The sequence below is a fragment of the Dipodomys ordii genome, unplaced genomic scaffold, assembly GCF_000151885.1.
Source record: "Dipodomys ordii isolate 6190 unplaced genomic scaffold, Dord_2.0 Scaffold1, whole genome shotgun sequence".
NCBI classification, from domain to species: Eukaryota; Metazoa; Chordata; class Mammalia; order Rodentia; family Heteromyidae; genus Dipodomys; species Dipodomys ordii.
This window is the reverse complement of record NW_012267217.1, coordinates 22626220-22638024: the sequence shown is the minus strand read 5'-3', so window position 1 is coordinate 22638024 and position 11805 is coordinate 22626220. Positions and strand designations below refer to the sequence as shown.

The following is an 11805-nucleotide window of genomic DNA, read 5'->3' as shown; positions in this document are numbered from 1 at the left end:
ACGATTATTAGCTAGTGTTCAGTGTATCCTCACTCTGTGCTCCTCAATGTAATCTGTAATCTGTCTTTGTTTGGGAGGCAGTACTGGGATAATTCAAGGCCTGAGCACAGTCATTTAGCATTTTCACCCAAGATTAGCACTCCACCACTTAAGTCAAAGCTTTCCTTCTGGCCTTTTCTGTTTGGAGAGAAGAGTCTTATGGACTTTGCTGCCCTGCCTGGCTTCAAACTAGGATTCTCAGATCTCAGCCTTTTGAGTAACTAGAATTTTAAGTATGGACCATTATCAGCCAGCAGGTAATGTATCTTAATCCTCAAACAGCCTTCCAGATGATAGGCCATACAGACGAGTAAGCTAGGCTAGGAGAGATGGAGTGCGATAGTCAGGGTTAGACAGCTGGACCTGGTGGAGCAGGATCACCATAGCCAGTGTAGTTCCAAGCCCATGTTATTAACACTACCTTATAGTTCTTGGCAGCCTAGTTGTATCACTGTACAAGACAGTTGTTTGACAAAAAGAGAGGCTATCTACTTATTTTCAAGTTCCTGGAAATTTCTTGACTTATTGAGTCATAAATATTCAGTGCATGAGGACTGAGTTAATGCTTGCAAATAGCAGTTGGGATTTTTTTTTTGGCAAATAGGCATGCTAGTTTAGAATTATAACCTGAAACTTTGTGTTGGACTGGTGATAAGATAAAAGAATGCTAGAATATGAGAATGTCAGAAGAGTTTCTATTTATTTTACATTCTTATAACCTTGGTTAAAGTCTGTCCCAAAGCCTACCCACTCCATTCTTTGTTCTTTGTTCTTCCTCTTTTCATGCAAAGCTGAGCTGGCTCTGTCACTCTATTCCTTTTCCTCTTTCCCCATGTAATAATCCCAGGCTTCAGTTATGCACAACTTGAAAAATACTGTCAGTCATTCCCTCCTGTTTCTTTATTCATATCTTAAGCTTCAGTTGTCAAAAATAAAATAAAGAATTTACAGAGTGACTTGTGACCTTCCTGGCACCATTATTTCTTAGCCTTTCTGAGGTCCTTCCCAAGTTGTGTAGAAATGAACAAAAACTTCTAAGATTCAGACATGAGCCCATGGCACGCAAGTCTGGCACTTTGAGGGAGATTTGGAAGCACTTAGCTGGTGGGCACTGACCCTGAAACACGCTGTAAGTGTGGGTACTGGGACAGCTGGGGCAGAGAAACTGTAGGGGGTGTGTCCCTGAGTTGATGTCAGAAATGTATGGAGATAACTGACTAAAAATGAGAATAGCAGTCTGGAGGGAGCCTGACCAAGTCTTCCACCATACTTAGCTTCATGTGGAAGCAGCCATGGGGAGAGATAGTCTCATCACTCTGCAGCATCCTTGAATGTGGGCTCTCATCCTAATTACATCAGAGAAATGGAGCTGTGAGTCCTGCAGAGGGGCCAGAGGAAGATGTGAGATGCCCGCCCATTTGCCGTCTTTGGCTCAGCAGAGCACACAAACCTGCAGCATCACACCAGGGAGCTCCTTGGTTTCCAGAAAACATGTTCTCCGCAGAAGGAAGAAAGTGGGAAGATAAATCTCAGTGCATGCAAGCTAGTTTTCTGCATTCCTGTGGCCTGATGGAATAGGACCATATCTGAGACATGAAACAAAAAGAAATTAGGAAACACATTTCATATTGTATTAATCATGTGGCATATCGGTGGGTGTGACCTGTTCTCTCATTTTTTCTGTCTATGAAATGCTTTTCTAAATTATGTAGGCCACAAGTGTGAAAGGAAGGGAGGATCAATCCTAATGCCTTTGAGCTTTAGGAGAGACACAGGCCCTAATGCTGAGCTCAGCAAAGTGTGTGTCTGTTTTCCTCAGCTGTAAAATGAAGTGAGTACTCCACACTTACTGGACAGATGTCCCCATCAAAGAGCCCTGTGGATGAAGTCCCTGCCCAGAGCCAAACACTGTGAGCACACAGGGTATAGCCTAGTTGCTCCTTCAGTCATAGCCTGCTGTAGAAGTGTGCTTAGTTACAAAATCCTCCTGCCTTTCAGCAATTTCTAAATACAGTGCCCAAAGACTATTTATAAATAAAAAACTTTGGGGTACAAAAATTAATATAAATTAAGAATGTCATGCTAATAATTTCTACATGTGAATATATAGGACTTCTGATCAACAGGGACTAGCAGTAAAATTACTTTGAAGGTTCTCCAATGGCATGTTTTTTTTGCTTCCAGAAGCTTCCAGAAGCATCCTATCTGTCTGACCTGAACTGTTCTCTATGGAGCTTCTTTTGTGAGCAGCTTCTATTGAAAAGACCTTTATGAATACATTGTTTCCATCAAACTTCCAAAGAACACATTTGTCTTCAGATCTACTGGCATATTAAGGTTTGTGGGTTTTGTTTTTCCATTTTCTTATTAAAGATGTCAAATTTTAAAAGATTCTTTTAAAGTGCATAATACTTATACAACTTTCAGTATGAACTTTGCAAGTAGCTAATGCACAAATTTTAATTTTTCTGATTTCATTTAAGGTGGAAAGAAATGTGCTATGGTTCTTATGCTCATTATTGTGTATGTGTGATGTTGCAAGCATATTGGAAATAAAGTAGAAACCTATTTTATATCTAGATTCACCAATTCTAACCAAATAAATTCAGTGAGTTTATATCAAATATCAACAAGTATCAGAATTGGATATTTTTAAGTAGTCAATATGTGTGTGTGTGTGTGTGTGTGTGTGTGTGTGTTTTAAGCATTGAAGTTTGACCCCTGGGCTAGGGTTCAAATATGCTAGGCAAGTATTTACCACTGGGTCCATGCTACATACCCTTGTGTTTTGTGTTTGGGCTTTTTTTTTTTTATACAAATTCTTTTTTATTGTGAAAATACTGTACAGAGGGGTTACAATTACATGGGCAAGATATGAGTACATTTCTTATCAAGCATTGCAGCCTCCTCCTTTGTTTACCCTTCACATCACTTCCCAGCCTCCCCCCCCCCCCCCACCCAATCCTTCTCCTTCCCCCACCCACCCCCCGCCCCCGCACCGACGTTGTAAAGCTCGTTTTGGACATGACAACTTGTACTTCTCATTGTTGCAACAGGTCCACCTGTATCCTTAAACAACTGGTTTTTCCCCATGTGTTTGGGCTTTGAAATGATGTCTCCCTAACATTACCCAGTCTACCCTTAAACTCACAATCCTCCTGCCTCCACCACCTGAATAGTTAGAATTATAGGTGTGACCAGGACACCTGGCTTATAAAATATGTTTGCAAACATGAAAACTCAAAACTGCATTTGTGACTATCAACAAGTATCATCATTATGACATTTAAAAAGTTACAAAATCTCAATGGACAGAGTATTTTCATTTCGTTCTACAAGGAGGTTGCTCACTGTATATTCAATAAATGACAGAATATACAGAATATAGCTTGTTTACAAGTGTGTGTGCATGTGTTAGCAGTGTTAAAAACGAACCACTTTGTGGCTTACTCAAAGAAAACAGCTTGGTAGTAGACCAGGCTGCCATTTGGAAATGTATTTGCCTTTGAGATGAATACCAGGTAACACATTTTTATTTTGAAGATTCTTTCTGACAAAGACCTAACTAAAGGCTATATTCACTACATGCATCTTTCATAGCCAGAAAAAATAAGGAGGCTATGAGGAAAGGTCCAAGATACTGAGTGGACAGAAATTAAATGAAGAGCCAGTGCGAAGGAACAGGATACTTTCCAGCACGGCATGTCTTTTCCCCAAAGGCATTTATTTCATTTGGTTGGACTTTTATTCTGTCTAAGGTGACAAATGTTTCTTTCCCTTTATGGTCCTTTACTGTGTTTCCCTTTTTTTAAATTTCTTTTATTTCTACTGAGAAATCAAAGCAGCTTTTACTGCAGTACTGGGCTAAATTCCAGGTTTCTCATTGTACCGTTTGTTGCTGCTCCTCATAGTTAGCTCACATTGGAGGGTGAGGCAGCGGCTGTTTATTGAGGGATGGGGTACATGGGAAATTTCCCCTCCACCTTCCATCCCCAAGTCTGTCAACATACAGTCTATTGGACACTAATAACTGTATCCATGGAAACGGAAGTGCTGGGAAGAACTTGAGAAGTTACCTAAGTGCTTGGCTTGAACTGCCTGAAACCAGTACAGTTCTATTTGTTTTTTATTTGGTGGGGAAGCAGGAGGCAGAATTGAGACAGGGTTTCTCTGAATAGCACAGGCTGACTTCAAACTTGACAGTCTCCTATCTCAGATTCCTAAATGCTAGGATTACAGGTATGTTCAGCCATATCTGATGAGTCTGTTTGCTTTTCTTTTGTTTTTTACTTTTTAAAGTTATTATTATAAAGGTGATATAAAGAGGGGTTACAGTTATATAAGTGAGGTAAGGTGTACATTTCTTTTTGGACAATGCCACCCCTTCCCTCGCTCTCCCCCAGTCTTTCCCTTCTATCCCCACATGTAAATTGTATAATTTATTTTCAACATAGTGTCTAGTGAGTATCACTGCTGCATTTGTTCCCCTATTGTCCCTATTTCTGTTGCTTTTAAACGTTTATACCAAACAATACACTTTCCCTTTCTTTTACATTACAGTTAAAACAAAACCCTACAAAATTTGAAATGTATCCCATGTCAATTTGTGTGTGTGTGTATGCACACATGTCTTTTGGGTTCTGGGGCTTGAATTCAGGGCCTGAATGCTGCCCCTGAGCTTTTGTTGCTAAAGGCTAGCTCTACCACTTAAGCCACAGGTCCACTTCTGGCTTTTTGGAGTACCTCAGATTTTCCTAGCTAGGCTGTCTTTGAACTGCAATACTTAGATCTCAGCCTCCTGAACAACTAGGATTACAGGTGTAAGTCACCATCTCTTAGCTTTTAACAAAAATGTTTAAGAGTGTGGTTAAGCATGTAGATATAAACATTGTAAATGTGTCTTTTGAGGACTTCATTGTCATACTTTTTTATTTTGCTTGATTGAAAATCTATATTGGCTGAATAGCAGATATCTGTATTTCTCCCTTCACCTGTGGGTAACTATCATTGTACTTTATTTTTCCCTGAGTTTGACTATTTGGGATTCTGTATGTATCATGAGATATTTGTCCTCCTGATACTGGCTTGTTTCGTTTAGCATAATGATCTCAGTTTACTCATGTGAACATATGGCAAGATTTTCATCTTTTGTATGTCTGCATAATGTTCTTTCTTTTATTCACCTGTTGATGAACATTTAGTTTGTGGATATGAATCTTGACTATTGTGAATAATGCTGTAACAAACATGATATATAAATATCTACATAAGATCCTTTTTCTTCAAATTTTAGATATATATTTCTAAAATTACTAGATCACATAATAATTCTATTAAATTTGTTACCTTATTTCTTTTTCCATAGACAAGCAATTTTTATCAGAGTCCCTCTGAATCCTCTTAAACTTAATTTTTAATCTCCCTTTTCCCTATGGTAGAAATATACATAACATTCTATAAAAATCATAATTTTAACTATTTTTCTCCTTTTCTGCCGCTTTAGTTCTTCAGATCTTACTTCAAGATGAGTTAAAGGGGCTTTAAAAATTTCTGTTGATGCTTCTCAGTTGAGACATTTTGACATTTTTAGTTTGCCCATTCTGGATAATAAAAAATCATGGCATCATACCTTTCTGTATGTTTTTTGTTTTGTTTTGGAAGCTTTACTACCCCTGATTCTCATAAATGTAAAGCACTAATTTTGTTCATCAGTCATGGTGACATCTTCCTTCTGCACTGCAAAGGAGGTCTTTCATACTACAAAGACCTGTCTCCTGGTTGACAGCACTGAAATTGGTACAGTGGTGTGTTGGGCAGAGCTGGGTCTAGATACACCTCTCTAACTCTATGTATAAGGTCTTTTACTTCATCATATTTCCCTTCTAGGCTTACACCCATTTTTTAGTGTTCCAGAATCATACTAACCTGCATATATGAATGGCCTTTTAGAGAACTGAACATTCTAGTTTGGTGTTAAAAAAAAAGTCTTCTTGGACTGATACAAGAACATAGATAAACAAAAAAGATTAGAACAGCTAAGCTCAGGAAATGGCAGTGAGAAGTATAGGATGCAGATGATTGCAAGGTGGCAGGTTGGTTTCCAATAGCAGATGGGGTGGAAAAATCTGTAATCTGAAGGAAAACTAAGAATAGGTCAGGGAATGAAGACATATTTTTTCACTTGATTTTCACCATGTACCCTAATTTCTGCTCTTTTCTCTGGGCCATAGGCTTCCCGAGAAATCCAAGGATCAGCTCATGGGGACAGGGGCAAGGGATTCCATCTGAATCTCCCCTGTCAACTGTCCACCTACTGTCCACCATCCACATCTCAGTCTTCTTCTTTTGTTTGTTTCTGGTCTCTCTTCCCTTTGTATGCAGACTTGATACCTGGCTGCCGCTTTCAAGGGTTCAAGTAAAGTCATACATTTTTTTAAAAGAGAGGATAAAGAAATACTTGACATTCAGGAATTTTCTGCACTCAAAGCTTTACGAAGGATCTGATATCCTGAGTCTTTTCCATACTATGGGAAAGCTTCTCCAAGGAAAACAAACTTCCATTTACTGTTCTTTTCTTGGGGTTCCTGTAAGGAGTGATTGCATTCCCTGGTTCAAAGATTACTTAATGACTAAGTGAGAAAGACTGCTGACTTAGGGTAGTCAGTGCTGGGTAGGATGCATGTGATTAAATCTAGTGTCAGCTTTGGCCAGCATAGAATGTACATTATCAGCACAGTCCTTCAGCAAAACTGAAGGAGCATAGTCTGTTTTCTAGTAAAATGAAGCTATCATCTATCCATACAAGGTTATGGATGTGGAGAGAGAAAAACATCAGAAAACATCAGAACATTTCCATTATCATGGTATTAAATTAATAAGGCTTTGTGACTGAATTCCTGCATCAAGCTTTAAAAGGTTGTATTTTTTTCCTTTTTCTGCCTGTCATCTTTTGTGCATAGGAAGGACACCAAGTTATATTTAACTCTCAGAGTTTCTCATTTCCTGAAATGCAGTACTAGCTCTATAAACATGGAAGAATAAATACTCACTTTATGAGAATATGTTTCTCCACTTGTTGAAAAATAGCATATAATAAAAAATACAAGGATGTAATATTGAAAATCATAGATCAATATGCCCTCTTATTAGGGGTGTATATCTAATCCATATGTAAAGTCTGATTTTTCAGAAAAATATGTGCTGTGTAATACCACTTGTGTCCGTGATAAATCCACCTCTCCCCCATATTTAAGAATATATTTCAAAGGACTTTTGCCACACTAAGTATTTTCTACTATAATCAAAAAATACTCCCTGGTTCATCACTTTTAATTCTAGGAATTACTTATGACTTAAAGTTAAATTGTTTGTAGGTTCCTTTCTGGCTAGAGCTCCCCCCACCCCAACACCACATGAACGAGTTCCTTGGGAATTATATTGGAAAATATTTATGGGTAATTTTTTAAGGGAAGGAAGTCTTTGTGAGGGACTTAAAAAATTCATTGAGGTCTTCTTGCAGAACTAATCAACACTTTTAAGTGTGCAAGTTGTAATTCCAAAATCTAAGCACTAATGATACATCTGTAAGAGTAATGAAATGTGTTATCCATTAAGGTATGCCCCTTAAACTTTACATTGACACTCCCATAAAGAAGGAAAAGAATAATCCACATGAATCATGTGTAAGATGAAACACTCTTTGGGAGAGAAAATGTAATATAATTCCTTTGAGGTATTTCACTTCCATTGGGAAATGACCATCCATTTGCGAAAAATGTCACTGACTTCTCAGATCAAGGACAGCTTTTTTCCAGTGTTCATTTTTCTGAAGATGGGGAATATTCAGTCCTGTATATTCTTGCCTCTGAAATAAAAGGGAATTCCACTTACATGAATGGCTTCTTCTAAGTTAATCTATACAGCATTTTTCTTTTATACAATAAAATTTTTTAATGTATTCATTTTTACTATGAGGTAGCTTGAAACAACTGCCCAATAACTAAGTGGGCTAAAGACTTAAAGAGAAACTTCTCTAAAGAAGAAAGAAGGATGACCAATAGACACATGAAGAAATGCTCAACATCCCTAGCCATAAAAGAAATGCAAATCAAAACAACATTGAGATACCACCTCACTCCAGTTAGAATGGCAAAAATCAAGAACTCTAACAACAGATGCTGGAGGGGATGTGGACAGAAGGAAACCTTACTTCATTGTTGGTGGGAGTGTAAACTTGTTCAACCACTTTGGAAAGCAGTATGGAGGTTCCTCAAAAGACTAAACATAGAGCTCCCCTATGACCCAGCAATCCCACTCTTGGGCATTTACCCAAATGTTTACAAACAAGACCACACTAAAGCTACCAGCACAACTATGTTTATTGCAACATTATTTACCATAGCTAAGATATGGAACCAACCCAGATGCCCCTCAGTAGATGAATGGATCAAGAAAATGTGCTATATATACACAATGGAATTCTATGCCTCCATCAGAAAGAATGACATTGCCCCATTTGTTAGGAAATGGAAAGGCTTGGAAAAAATTATATTAAGTGAAGTAAGCCAGGCCCAAAGAAACATTGGTCCCATGGTTTCCCTTATTTGCAATATCTAGTATATGTATGAGTCAAGCAGAACAGGTCAGATAATATGATGTTAGGAACATGAACCTTAGATATGTATTTTAATGTTTTTTTATTTCATGCATTTGTTTCTAATGCATTTATAAGATTATTTCTTTGTTGCTTTGTATGTCCCTCCCCCACAGTATATCCCCTGCTTTCACTATATTTGATGTCCGTATAATTTGTGGAGGAGATGGGGAAAAACAAGTCGTTTAAGATACAGGTGGACCTGTTGCAACAATGAGAAGTACAAGTTGTCATGTCGAAAACGAACTTTACAACTTTGGTGCGGGGGTGGGGGGTTGGGGGGGGAGGATTGGGTGGGGGGGGAGGCTGGGAAAGGATGTGAAGGGTAAACAAAGGAGGAGGCTGCAATGCTTGATAACAAATGTACTCATTATCTTGCCCATGTAATTGTAACCCCTCTGTACAGTATGTTCACAAAAAATTAAAATTAAAAAAAAACCTACAGAAAAGAATGAAGTATGTGGTACCCATCCCCATATTTTAAAAAATTAGTATTACTGTATTTGTCTCAAATCTCTAATATTTAAGGGTTAAAAATGAAATCACACTTTTAAAGAGATATTACTCACAGAGGTAATATCACTATAATAAAATATTATCTATTTATTTCATATGTACCCATATTTAATATACAAAATTATTCTGAAACTTATTATAGATGGTTTTTCTTTTTTGTCTTTGTGTGCCTACTGGGTTTTGAGCTCAGTACCACACACTCTCACTTGGCTTTTATGATGAAAGTTGGTACTCTACCACTTGAGCCACACTTCCACTGCCAAAGTTCATAGATGGTATCATACTGAATACTGAACTTTATAGCTTGTTTTTCTCTCAACATTATTCTTTGAATAATGTTCTCCACCATGGTATAGATCATCTGCTTCACTCACTATTTGTACTTCTGTCTTCATTACGTTGGAGATAGGAGTTTATAACAGAATATTTCTGGATCCTACCTACCAGAGGACAGGCACTTGGGAAATACATTTCCCTGAAAAGTTTTTCTATTTCCTTCTGGCCCACAGTTTGTGTTTTGTTTTGTTTGTTTCATTGTTACTTTCAGATGTGTCTCTATAGCTTTCCATCATTTTTTTCTAATGAACAGATTCCAATATGGCTTTACTCGATCTCAATCAAGTTTAACTTTATCTGAAGAGTAGAGAATGACAAAGGAAACTGCAAAGACAAAAAGAGAAAGTAAAAAAGAGACTAGGATTATTTTTAGTCTTGCTCTTCTGATGCTCAGGTGTTGTCCACAGAGATGCCTTTTGAAGTATATTTCCACATTTTCCTAAGCTCTGTTATATTGGAGGTCAACTCATTTTAGTGGCATTTTCTCTTCCATTAGATAAAAAAATTCCTTCTGTTTGTTTCAAAAGAAAGCTAGAAAAATTTGCATAATTTCCAGAAAGTTTGGTACCTTATTAAGATGTCAGACATATCTTTTGTAAATGTTTGTCTGATGTCCTACACCTTTACAAAATAGGAGCTGTCAAGAATACTTGACTCTAGGTATTTATGTTTTCAGTAGGTTTTAGAGTTGTTTTATGAAGCATTTTGCATAGTATGAAATAAATCTTTTTTAATAATAAATATCATTTCAGTAATAAATTTTACTGTATACTCATTTGGCCTAGAGTATTTTAAAAGTCCTATTTTTTACCTACTAGGGCATTGAACCTCATCATTTATACCTCTGTGATAAAAAAACTGAGGTCTAAAGTAAGAAGGTCAGGGTTAACTGATCCATCAGTTGCCAGGAGAGTAAAATTAGAGCATGTTTAGGTTCCAAGTTTATTTAGAACTCTGAAGAGCTGTATATCTTAAAGTTCAGGTTTTTCTAAAATTCTGTTATTATTTTTACCTCTAAAAGATTAAAGTTTTATTTTCATGGATTAATTTTTTTGTCTTTTCTTTTTTGGTACTGGGGATCAAACCCAGGATGTTGCACTTGATAGGCAAGCACTTTGCCACTGAGCTACATCCCAGCCCTTATGCATTATATTTTTAATATATTTTAATGTGAAAATACTGTACAGAAGGATTCCAGTTACATGAGCAAAGTAATGAGGACATTTCTTATCAAGCATTGTTGCCTCCTCCTCTGTTTCCCCCTACCATGCCTTCCCTCCCACCTCCTCAACTACACTCCCCCCCACCATACCCCCCACCTAAATTGTAATGTTCCTTTTTCAACATAGTGTCTTGTATATCTCATTGTTGGAAGGGTCAACCAGTATCTCTATTTAAACATTTTGTTTTTTCTCTTCTCCTATGAAATTATACCAACATCAAATACAGTGAAAACAGGGGTTATACCATAGGGGAGGGACATACAAAGCAACAACAACAACAACAAAAAATCACATGGTACCTCATAAATACGTTAGAAACAATAGCAAGAACATGTGTGTCCCTATCTTGGGTTCATTTCGTTTAACATCATCTTATCTGACCTTTTCTGCGTGTCCCAGACATATACTGGTTATTGAAAATATGGGGAAACCATGGGATTTATGTTTCTTTGGGCTTGGCTCACTTCACTTAATATTATTTTTTCCAAGTCTTTCCATTTCGTAACAAATGCGGCAACGCCATTCTTTCTGATGGAGGCATAGAATTCCATTATGTGTGTGTGTGTGTGTGTATACCACATTTTCTTTTTTTTTTAATTGTGAAAATACTGTACAGAGGGGTTTACAAATACATGGGCAAGATAATGAGTACATTTCTTATCAAGCATTGTAGCCTCCTTTGTTTCCTCTTCCCATCTCTTCCCATCCTCCCCTCCCAAATCCTCTCGGCAACCGCCCCCCACCAAAGTTGTAAAGTTCGTTTTTTTTTTTTATTGTGAAAATACTGTAAAGAGGGGTTACAATTACATGGGCAAGATAATGAGTACATTTCTTTTTTTTAATTTATTTTATTTATGAACATACTGTACAGAGGGGTTACAATTACATGGGCAGGATAATGCGTACATTTCTTACCAAGCATTGCAGCCTCTTCCTTTGTTTACCCTTCACATCCCTTCCCAACCTCCCACCTCCCCCCCTGGTCCCAATCCTTCTCCCCCCCCCCCCCCCCCCACGCACCAACATTGTAAAGCTCGT

At 37.6% G+C, this 11805-nt stretch overlaps 1 protein-coding gene across 1 annotated transcript in view; it reads left to right on the top strand.

Annotated features, from left to right (window-relative positions):
• The first annotated feature begins 2233 nt into the window (after nucleotides 1-2233).
• The window catches only part of Enox1 (ecto-NOX disulfide-thiol exchanger 1), a 279670-nt gene continuing 270098 nt past the window's right edge, over nucleotides 2234-11805 (top strand). Inside the window, exon 1 of the mRNA XM_013027584.1 lies at nucleotides 2234-2376. The gene's annotated coding sequence lies outside the window, so the exon portion shown is untranslated. The remainder of the gene's footprint in view (nucleotides 2377-11805) is intronic.